We start from the raw sequence: 12039 nt of genomic DNA on the forward strand, positions 1-12039 counted from the left end.
TATTCGGGTTTATGCACATGTGCTCGACTTTGAGGGCTAATGCGTCCATTTTAGCTTGCATCATGTCTATAGAGCTTAGTTCATGCACTCCTCCTTGGGCTTCCTTTTTCTCTATTGTTTCTCGTTCGACTCCCCATGATTGATGGTTTTGAGCCATATCTTCGATGAGGGCACTAGCTTCAGGATAAGGTTTGTTCATCAGAGCACCTCCTGCGGCAGCGTCGATGGTCATCTTTGTGTTATAGTGAAGTCCATTATAGAAGGTTTGAATGACTAACCAATTTTCTAAACCATGATGTGGGCATGCTCGTAACAACTCTTTATATCTCTCCCAAGCTTCGAACAACGATTCTCCTTGGTTTTGGGTAAATCTAGTTATATGGTTTCGAAGAACGGCGGTCTTACTCGGGGGAAAATATCTAGCAAGGAATACTCTTCTAAGGTTATCCCAAGTCGTAATGGAATTGGGTGGAAGGGAATCTAACCATGATAGGGCTTTATCTCTGAGGGAAAAAGGAAATAATCTTAAACGTATTGCCTCAGGAGATGCTCCATTGGTTTTAAAAGTGTCTGCTAATTGAAAAAATATTTTTAAATGTTGGTTTGGGTTCTCAGTAGCGAGACCTGCGAATTGTCTCTGTTGCACTAGTTGCAATAGGGATGGTTTAAGTTCAAAATTATTAGTTGTGATGGTTGGGTTTACTATACTAGAACTAGGTTCTTCATTAGATGGTTGAGCGAAATCCTTAAGAGGTCTTTGGTTTTGATCTTCGGCCACAGCTCTCTTAATTCTATGAACGAATAAACGTGTGCGAGCGTAACGTTCAGGTTCCGCCAGAGGGTATACTAAGCTTAAACTTTCGGTGATGCGAGTTCTTCGCATTGATCAGCGGGAAATAGCCTAAGTCTAAACGATATAACAACAGGAAAATGAAATTTGACGAAATTGGTCCCCGGCAACGGCGCCAAAAACTTGATGCGGTGTTTCGCAAGTATACGAACGCGTCAGAGTAATATAAAAGATTGTCGAATCCACAGAGACCAAGTGTCAATCTATCGTTATCTATTGTTATGGTGTTTATCAAAGGCAATCGAAATAGGTGTTTTTGGAGTGTGCAATGAAAAGTAAAGTATTGAAATGAATTTAATTAATAAAGACAGGGTCGAATGTAATTCACGTAATCAATTAATAATCCAAGTACTTGCTAATAGAGCTACTTATGGGCAGTGTTTCCTACTTTGAAAAGAACTAATTTAAAAGGAACTGTCACTTTCGCGTATTCAGAACCGAGTTGTACTCCCTAATCAAACCCTCTTATTGTCACTTATAAAAAGGCGCGCATTGCGTTAGAGTAGTAAACCTACTTTTAAGAAATATAGTATCTTGACTAAGTTGAAAAGTATTATAACCTAGATTTCTTAACCAAAAGAGGTTCTTACGAACCAGACTCTAAACTTATAAACGCGTCCGAAAATAGTTTTAAAATCTCTTTTCTTCTTAATGTTAAAATCTCCTAATGAACTAAACAAAGCGCTTTCGCTGTTTTTGAAATAGTTAAAAACAATTAAGTTTAAAAAGACGTTGGACGGCTTTCGATCTTACCCAACGGAATTGAAGTGCGGGAAAACTCAAGTTGAAAGTTAAAATAGCCCTTAAGTGTTTCTACGAACAATTGTATGGATTACTGGTTCAATTACGATCCTTACATTCTAACCTTATAAATTTAGCTAGATATGGTAAAATAAAAGTGCATTAAAATAAATAAAAGTAGTGCGAGTGCGGAAAGTAAATAATTTAAAGCGAGTGCGAGGAAATAAATAATTTAAAGCGAGTGTGAGGAAATAAATAATTTAAAGCGAGTGCGAGGAAATAAATAATTTAAAGCGAGTGCGAGGAAATAAATAAAGTAAAGGAGAGTGTGGGAAATAAATAAAGTAAAAGCGAGTGCGAAGAAATAAATAAAGTAAAAGCGAGTGCGAGGAAATAAATAAAAGTAAAAGCGAGTGCGGAAAATAAATAAGATAAAGACAAGTAATAAAAACCTGCTCAAATTGGAGGATTGAATAAATTGCAAAGTGGAAATGAAAATGGCGGCAGGATTAACTTCCTTCCAAAGTGCTCCAAACTCGATTACAGACTCTATCACAGACTCGATTACACAATTGTGGTAACACTCCAATGCGAAGCGATTGCCACTTTATAAAACTGAATATATGCATAAGTGAAACAAAGTTGCTCTGAGTTTGCCTCTACTCTAAGTTTGGATGATTGTAAAAGTGAATTCGAGTTTCTATTTATAAGCAAGTAAAAAGATGGAAATGACAAGGATGCCCTTCAACTTGAAAATGGGAGGGGAAAACTTTCCTCTTGTGGCGCCCGCCACAAGGCCATGGCGCCCACCACAAGCACAATCTGAGGCGCCTTAGTGGAAGTAGTGGGGAACGTGGGAGTTGAGGGAAGTTGAGCTTGGACACGTCATGGCAGGGTCTATGGCGCCAGTCATGGGGTAGGCCACAAGTACAAAATGCTGAATTTTAGGGTTTTTAGCTCTTTTTCACTCCTTTTCTCGATCGGGGCTCCGATTAAAGTAAAAACCTGAAAACAAAGGAAAACATAGCAATAACACAACAAAATGATAATAAAACAACTAGAATGCATGTGAAATCGGAGTCGAAAATACGGTAAATTTCAGTGTTATCAACAAATTGGCACGCCCAGTGGGACGAGTGCTAACGTTACGTTTGTCTGTAGTTCTGGTTGTTAAGTTTTTTTGGGGGGGAAAGATTCGTTGTATGTTATTAAGAAGTGGTAAAATAGCCATAAACGATGAATAACGAATAGGGAGAGAATCCCATACGAGGATGGCGAATGTGAATCCGCCAGAGACCCAAAACTCTCAAAATCCACCAACTAGTAACATAATGCCCCATTCTCCCTTGATAGGGGCAAACACGGCCACATCGCGTATGTTCGAAGCAGTTCCGTCTATGGTGAGTTCGATGCCTATGCATTCGATCTCCCATACTGAACCAATTTTAACTTACATTGGGCCTAGGGGACCTCCTCATACTCCCTCTCCAATTAGAGATATTCCAAATAGGTCGTTGGTACCCCCTAGTTTCTGAATACCATTTGGTAGTCGAGAGCAGCCGTATGGAATGCCAACTTCAGTGATGGCCAATTTACATAATGCTGGTTCTACCTTTTCGGAACCGATGGTTAACATAAATTCTCTAGTGCAAGGGTCTGGGATCAACATGGGTCGAACCAACCAATCTTTAGGTTTGAGACACCCGACACAACTACCTACTCTTACTAATAACTCCGCGTGCAGTTGGTTGGCTAGAGTAAGATATTTTTTAGCAACTTTTAGGGATTTCGAACAAAAGACGGAATGTGACAACCATAAAGCCAAAAAAGATATGTGCTCCACGTCGGAGACATCGTTAGTGTCTTTATTATGGTAATGTGAAGTATATGTTGAGTATGCTGCTCTAGTGGTCGAAAAGGCAATAGTATCCATGGAATCGATGTCAGGATTATAAATGTGTCCAGTGGGCTTCAGCCCTGTGATAGTGGCCATGTCGAAGAGGGTTGGCGCGACCATACCGCAAGAAAGGTGGAAGGTATAATGTGTATTGTCCCAGAAGTACAACGAGGAAATCAACATGGGAGTGTTGTAATCTAAATTCAGTTTCGACAACATAATCAGGTCATATATTCCTGTGTATTTCCAAGCCTGGGCTTTTTGTTTCTCTACTTTGGTTAACCAGTTTAGGTAATAAGTAGGATCTTTAAAAGTTGGAGTAGCACGGAAGGCTCTAAAACCGTCATTTATAAACCTCAGGTCTATAGTATCCCCAGCCTGAGGGTTCTCGATTGAGGTAGTTTCAGTTCTAGGGTTTCTAGCCTGCCCTATGGGTTTGCATTTGTGGTAAGAGGGGAAAATTTCTCTAAGCTTACTGGCATCAACATCTAACTCAGCTAAGGGCCCAGATAATGCATAAGTTTTTTCAGAGATAGAAACGGGAATAAGTACCTGAGAAACATAAATTCCGCGTTGTTCTTCTGTCTGAGGCTCTGGTATGTATTGATGGTTGCCAACTGCGAGTGGAGCAGACAGTGTAGCGAATGGAGGAAGTTCGAAGATCTTATTTGGAGCTTTGGTCCTGTTAGCGGTGGTTTTGACAGAGACCCCTGTTCCCTTAAGAGCTTTATTTTAGGTGGCCATTGTTAGGGTTTGAAGGAAATCTGGATTTAGTTAAAGAATATTTGAAGAGAAGAGAGCTAGAGTGCTTGGAGATTCAGAAAATGTAAGAAAAATGTGAAATGGGTAAGTAAATGAGTTTTATAGGCATGCTTGGAAGAGAGAGCATTTCAAATCAGTATTAATGGTGGACTAGTTAGTGGGACACGTGTCTCCCTTGGGAAGTGTAATGGAAATGCCAATTAATGCTATAGCCCATGATTTCCTAGAAGCTAGGAAACGTGATGAGTAAAAAAGATTCTGTTGTGGGCTGAAAACACGTGGGTAGGAAAAGACAATGATGACTTTGACGTCATCAGACAAGTTGAAGGAACTGAAACGTTCTACTAACATTGAGACACTTGGCACAATGTCAGAGTTATCAAGGCATCGAAGTAGGGTCTAAAAAATGTCTTTTTCTCGTGCGTGTCGAAAATAACATTTTTTTGGGGCAATTTGTTGGCTCATATTTTCGATGCCCATTAAGAATTACCATAATTAGAAATTATATGCACAACTGTTTTTGAATGGGAAGTAGTATTCAACCAGCTAGAGGTGAGTCGACTTGGCCAGGTGAATAAAGCTCAAGCATACAGCTGAGACTCCAAAGGGGTTCTTCAGAGAAGCGGTTGAAAACGGTTTTTGATCAAATATTCAAAATTCAAATAAGGGAGGGAACTTTGCCTTCATCAGAAATCGTGAGAGCACACGTGGAGCATAATAGATGAATACGCGCATGCAAGGCGCCAGGTCCTCGTCATGATTGAAGAACCATCAAAGTGGTTATCTCGATCCAGTATAAATATAGGGTCTTAGTGTTAGAAAAAGTGTGTGTCAAATTGTGTACAAAAATCTGTAAATTTACTAAGTATTCGTGTGAAGAAGAACCGTAAAGCACAGAATGTACGTTGTCTACACCATTGTTAGTTATTTCAAAGCAATGTAAATTTGTCTTTACTTTTCTTTCCATAAATATACTTCCTTACTTCTTCATCTCAAACACCCTCTTTTTACTTTCAAAGCAATATAAGATTTCTCTATTTTTTCTCGCTTTTAATACTTTAAAGTTTTAAGATTCTTGAACTTTCGACATTTACTTTGTCATTTATAAATCCTTTAAGGTTTATTTCATTAAACTTATCATTTTCTATTAGTTTTCAAACTCTAATTTGACGCTTATTATTGAGTATTCATCACTACCACATTTCAAAAACAATTATCACATGTCCTAGGATCAATTTGATCGATCCTCTAAGTAACCAAATTTAGAAATTTGGAAGATCAGCGGTTGTTTACCGATTTTCAAGGTAAACAACTGGTCAAAATGCATCTAAGTTTTTCTAAAATGGTTCAATTAAACCTTTCATCCAAACCATTTTGTTGTGGAGTACCTGCACTAGTTTTGTTCCTTGCAATACCAGAGGCTGCACAAAAACTGTCGAACGCCTCATTGCAAAATTCAAGGCCATTGTCGGCTCTCAACCTCTTGACCTTCCTACAAGTCTGATTTTCGACCAAAGTCTTCCAACTTTTGAAGCTCTCCAAATTTTCATCCTTAGTTTTCTGGATGAATACCCATAAATTTTTGGAATAATCATCAACTATGGATAGAAATATCTTTCTCCTGAATGTGATGGACACCTCGCAAGCCCCCAAAGATCAGCATGGATGTAATCAAGGGATTCATGTACTCTTTGTTTGCCTTTATTAAACTTCACTCTGTAAGATTTTCCAAGTACACAGTGTTCACAAAACTTTAGCTTTTCGACTTTGTCTCTACCAAGTAGATTTTATTTCCCCAATTCGAATAGATCCATTTCACTGGCATGGCCCAATCTCATGTGCCACATTTCTGTCTTCGACAAAGGTTTCGTGGATGCAACATTTATAGAACCATTGAATAATTCATCCTCAAGGGTATACAAGCCTTATTTCTTTATGCCTTTTAAGACTTCCTTCGACCCCTTCATGACTTTTAGAATACTTTTCTCTCCTTGGAAAACATATCCTTTCTTGTTGAATTCACCAAAAGAAATCAAATTTCTATTCAAATCAGGTACATACCTGACTTCAGTCAATAACCTTATTGACTCATCATGGAGCTTGAAATCATGTATATATACATTTGTTCTGGGTTGGACAAATGGCTCTAAGACTAAACACGTAGAACCAGTAAATTAAGAATATGACTGACAAATTCAGAGTCAAGCATTCCTTGGTCAGTGGTCACCTACCCAAAAGGCACATCTCCTTCGTTAAAATCCATAAAATGGGCATTCACGTCTCACGCTCACATTCACATTTCAGTTACTAACAAACTCCTATATTTAAAGGAGATTAACGAATAATTTTCAGGTGTGAATTTCACTCCCCATTGATTATACACTATTAATTTCTCTCACTGATTTGGACGTTTGAGTGCTAACCTTATAGGCCAGTCTTTCTCCACTGCATCAAAACCTAACTCTATTGCAGCACAACCTTTGCTCAACCTTTTTGACCATCGTTTTATTTTTGAACAGTGCATTAGCGCCGTATGTGAGAATCGATCTTTGATTTCTATGATTACCTTGTTCTAATGATCTTAGATCCACATCTCCTTCAATCGAATTGTAGATCTACATCGCCATATTAATTTCATCAAGCTCACAGTTGAATTCATCTTACTAATCATCAAGAAATAAAACTGTCAAAAGCCACTCTTTCCGCTACTCAATGGCAAGCCATTGTAGCCACTGAAGTAACAATAAATATTCATCCACTTCCACCAGGTGTGGATGGTCAAAACTAAACACCTAATCCTTCTTCTCTTCCACCACCAAATCACGTGCAACCAAGGATAATCCAGTCAACCCCTAAACATCCCTTACTCACAGTGTCTGCTCCAGATTTTCACATGGGAGAACCGTTCGCCAGGCCAACGCTACCCTCTACAGTCATCGAACGTGAAACACTTCCTAGATTCTAGGCCTTGAGGCCAATTTCGGTCCTGAAATGGCTCATAAACTGTTGAATGGTATGTTTCAGATGGTTCAACATAAAAAATTTCAAGCTTTCATGGACAGACTCACTCGAATAGAAGAAAGCATGCATAGTATAATCCCAAAGAATGACATCATCCAAGAAGCAGCCTCGCAAAATTATGTTGGACCATTACAGGACCACGAAAAAGTCCAAAAATCCCCACGTCCCTGGGGGCATAAGCATAATACCCCTTCTCCCGATCCCTAGGAGAGAAAGGAAAGTCACACTTCCCCAAAATCCCGATGACTTGCTAGAAGGGAGAGAAAGGAAGAAGTTAACTAGGCTCAGTCGAGGAAGAAGAATCCTCTGATTGCTCATATTCTGAACGGTAGAATTCCTCGATCACTTGAGAAACCCTAAAAACCCCAAGATTATAATGGAAATAGAGACCCTGAGGAGCACGTCGAGAACATGGAGGGACGACTAGACTACTACCACACGGACGACGATGTAAATTGATGTATTTTTAAATTGTAAGTTTAGGTTGTGTCATTGGGGATCAATAATGTTAATTGAAGTATTATTAAGTCTAATAACATATCTAGGAGGCTATAAATGATCAAGTGAGTTAGGTATGAGAGTTGAACTCTATCTAGAATGAAATGTTACAGGAAAATGAAAGAGGGAAAGGATGCAAGAATTTCTGTAAATGGGCCAATTACGACCATGGTTTCATCTATTTGTTCACTAGGGAAATGTCATCGGAGGAATTGGGCATATCTGGGCCAATTACGATCATAATTCTAATTATAACTAGAATGTAATTTTATATGTGGGATGACCAAAATCCCTAAGTTACACTATGCTTTAAACTCCAATTTAAATAGGTAAATCATTCATTAACTAACTACCATAATGATATCAATAAAACATTCTTAAGAGGTGATCATAAGAAGGTAAGATATGATTAAGAATTTCTTAAGGATTAAGAGGAATTTATAAAAGAATAAGACTAGTTATATTTAGTAAGCATGAATGCATAATATTTAGTAAAAACTTCAAATGGTATTAAACAACAAGACTTATTTAACACATTGTTATCAATGAATGATGGTGCTAAACAAGTTCCTTGTTTAAGAAAGTATACTTGTAATTAATTATCTAATATATATATATATATATATATATATATATATATATATATATATATATATATATATATATATATATATATATATATATATGACATTAGTCATGATGAGTGAGACTACAACATAGAACATATATCAAATTTATGATGGGACCATAGTGTCATAAATCCATAATTGACTTGTAAGGGTAGTCCTAGTTATTAGGCTCCCACCCTCTTAGGATTATTTTCACGTTCGAAGATCTAAAAATTTATGTTTAGATTAAGTTAAAGTCAATCTCATGTTAGTATTTCATCCCAATAAGATATTCTAAAACCTCATATAGTTAATCTTATAACAGTAGCAATTTATTCCCAAGAGCGTAGTGAAACGGTAATTAGGAAGTTAGATATGTTAACATTAGAAGTTCAGTAAGTATATACACGAAGTGATTAGAAGACTTAAAGAGATGGAGTAAAGAGAGTTTGAGGTTCCTAGTATGAAATCCACTTAAAATTTAGTACAAGATTCTCTAGGAGAAACAACGAGGATTCAAATGTACAAGACTATAATTTACGTATTAGGTTTTAAAAGTGAGATTTTTAATCATGTAACTCCACTTATGTATTTTACTTCTTTTGTTATTTTTATTTTTTCTTTGAGGTGGTCTTATGGATTAAATTACAAATGACCACCTTTGAATAATGTTATGTTTAATATTGTATAATAATTTCTAGATACTTAAAATATGGTGTTACAATTTATATGTTGTTTATTATAAGGGTGAAAGTATTATATATATTGAATTTGGAGTTCCCATGGTGTTTGTTAATCCTACATTAAGGGTGATATGCTTTGGTGTGATTCCTTGATGTTGGTAGGTACTTATAAAGTTGGGTAATCCTAACTTGTCACCTAACAATATCTTATTAGTGAGAGTGTATTGCGTAGTTATATGTATGCAAGTGATGATAAAAGTATCAATCCCAAAAGGATAGGATTAAATATTTTGATAAATCATACCTAATTTTGTAAACTAATACATGAGATTCGTAATAAAGTAATAGCGCGTGATATGCTATGAAGCAACAAAAATTCAGAGAGTAACGATAAATATTTAACACATAATAAGAATATGTTGGATAATGATCAACTTCATGAATTTATCTAGTGTTTGTATATGACGTGTGATATCATTCAAGTGATACAAAAACTAAATATTATGGTATTTATCAATAACATGTAAACATATAGTAGGTAACTATGGAACTTATGTCTAAATCTTACAATAGAATTAGTACACTTCAACTAAAATTTGTTTTGTTTACCCATATGTCTCTTAATCCTTATACTTAAAATTATTAAGTAAGCAATATATGTTTACTCAATACTACTATATTAGTTCTTAAAATCCATTCGTTAAAAGCTATCATAACCTAATAAACTTTTATAAGACACTAAGACGATCTAACTCAAAATTTAATATGTATAATAAAGAACTAAACATAATACAACACCACATTAAAATTCAAAAGACTATTTTTTTTCATAAAATTTCATGTTATTCAACAAGTAAATTTTAAAAGACTATTATCCTAAGTTACACATATTTTTAAATAGTGAGAATGAAAATGAAATTTAAAGATGCACTCCCATAATCACAAGACTTTATGCCACCCTCCACATTTATACCTGGCAGCTCCACCACCCTTTTCTTTTATCATTTACCCCTATAAAATATTAAAATCCATTTCTCAAAAACTACTAGAATATTTCGAGTTTTTGAAAACCTCTAGCGTTTTCTGGATTTTTCGAAGACACTACCACATTTTTCAAAGTTTATGACAAGTATCATTTTTTACCGCCTTTTGGAAAAATCCGATAAAATCACAAGTTTGTCATGCATTTTAATTGGATTTTAAAAAAACGGAAAAAATGCAAAGATTTTACCGGATTTTTTTGAAAAAAACGGCAAAAATGCTTGCATATATTTTCTAAAATAACCAGTAAAAATGAATGCAGTTGTTATCGGATTTTAGAATAAACTGGAAAATGAATGCATTTTTACCAGTTTTTTCAAAATGTTTGAACAAAAATGTATGCATTTTTACCGGTTTTTTACAACAAAAAAACCAGAAAAATGTATGGTTTTTACCTGTTTTTTCAAAAAATCTGTTAATTTTGTTTTATTTTTCAAAGACCAGAGGATCAGATGGCACAATTGCTTATCGGCAGCGTGATGGAGCTAAAGTTGATGCTGCGAGGATTCGAGCGAGGCATGTAACACCTCGACTTTGATTTTAATATTTAAATTGAGTTAAATTCTTTTTATGATTTTATTTGAGTGATCTACTTGAATTATTGGTATTATTGAGGTTGGGTAGAATATTATTAGAATTATCTTTAATTTTAATTAATTAAATAATGAAAATAAAAAAAAATTGAACTTTGGGGAGGAAATTAGAATTAAAACTAAAATTAAGGAAATTGGTGGAATTTGGTAGTAGTTTAGGGGAGTTAGTGAATTAAGAAATTAGTAGGGATTTATTTAAATAGAGAGGAGAATTAGAGTTAGGGTTATTTTTGTCAGAGAGAGTCCTAGCTGAGCAAGAGGTAGGAGAAAAGAGATATCTCATCATTGTAACTTCAAGTTTGCTGCAGATTTGAGGTAGGGGGATCATTCATTTGAGTGTTTAAGGCATAAAGGATAGAGATGATCCTTTATCCTCTTTCTCTTTTCTTTTCTATTTTCTTACTTTGATGAAATTGTTGAATCCGTAGATGGTTTGTGTAAAATCTCTCTTGATTTATGTGATTTAATGTCAATTTCGTGTTGTATTGGTGAATGATTTTCGTATGGAATTGTATGTGAAATTCTGATATAGATGTTATATGCTTATGAGATGTTTTGATGAAAAGTATGAACAATTTGATGTTAAATTATTAATCTGTGTGTAATTTATGTGCTTAATACTGTGTAAATGATATATGATAAATTGCTATAAGTTTTGGGGTTTCTAGGATCAAATTTTGAGCTTTGAAAGTTCTCTAATGGTGAAAATGCAAATATGTGTTATGCATAGCGGTGACGGGCGTCACCTTCGTGATGGGCCAACCATCAATGTGTTGCCCAGGCTGACGGGCATCAGCATGGTGACGCGCCGACTGTCATGGACCTCAAGGACGAGTTCCTTTCTCGAGAAATATGTGATGAATATTTTGTGAGAGAGGGATGAAGAGTGAGCATGACAACCATCACGCTTGTAGGGCTGACTGCAATGCCCTTGTTTGACCAATTTTGGGTCGTTGACTAAACTATTTGAGTAGATTCTGTTTTCAATGGTTATTCGATGTTGATTCGATTTTGTTCACGAGTCTTGATGTTTTTTTGAGAAATTACATAATTTAATTATTATGATGATTTATGATAAAATGTTGGCTTGTGTTGAGATGTTGGTTCAGAGAGGAATCATCATTATGGCATTATATTGGCAATATTCATGTTGAACTTTAGGTTCATAGAGGAACCAATAACGAGTATTGGAGTTGGTGGTTTGAGATGAGTATTGCATTTGTTTGTTGAATTCATGCATCATGTATATCAGAGATAGGTGACAGACTTCAGTCCAATGACGAATCTCAGGTTCAGAGATAGAACCTGTGATGAGTTTGATGGTTCAGAGATTGAACCAGCTTCA

At 35.8% G+C, this 12039-nt stretch overlaps 1 non-coding gene across 1 annotated transcript; it reads left to right on the plus strand.

Annotated features, from left to right (window-relative positions):
* Positions 1-287: 287 nt before the first annotated feature.
* LOC127099743 (small nucleolar RNA R71) lies at positions 288-394 on the plus strand. The gene has a single exon (XR_007794217.1). It is a non-coding gene; the product is annotated as a small nucleolar RNA R71 (small nucleolar RNA).
* Positions 395-12039: the final 11645 nt, after the last annotated feature.

This window comes from Lathyrus oleraceus, chromosome 6 (genome assembly GCF_024323335.1).
Source record: "Lathyrus oleraceus cultivar Zhongwan6 chromosome 6, CAAS_Psat_ZW6_1.0, whole genome shotgun sequence".
Lineage (NCBI taxonomy): Eukaryota > Viridiplantae > Streptophyta > Magnoliopsida > Fabales > Fabaceae > Lathyrus > Lathyrus oleraceus.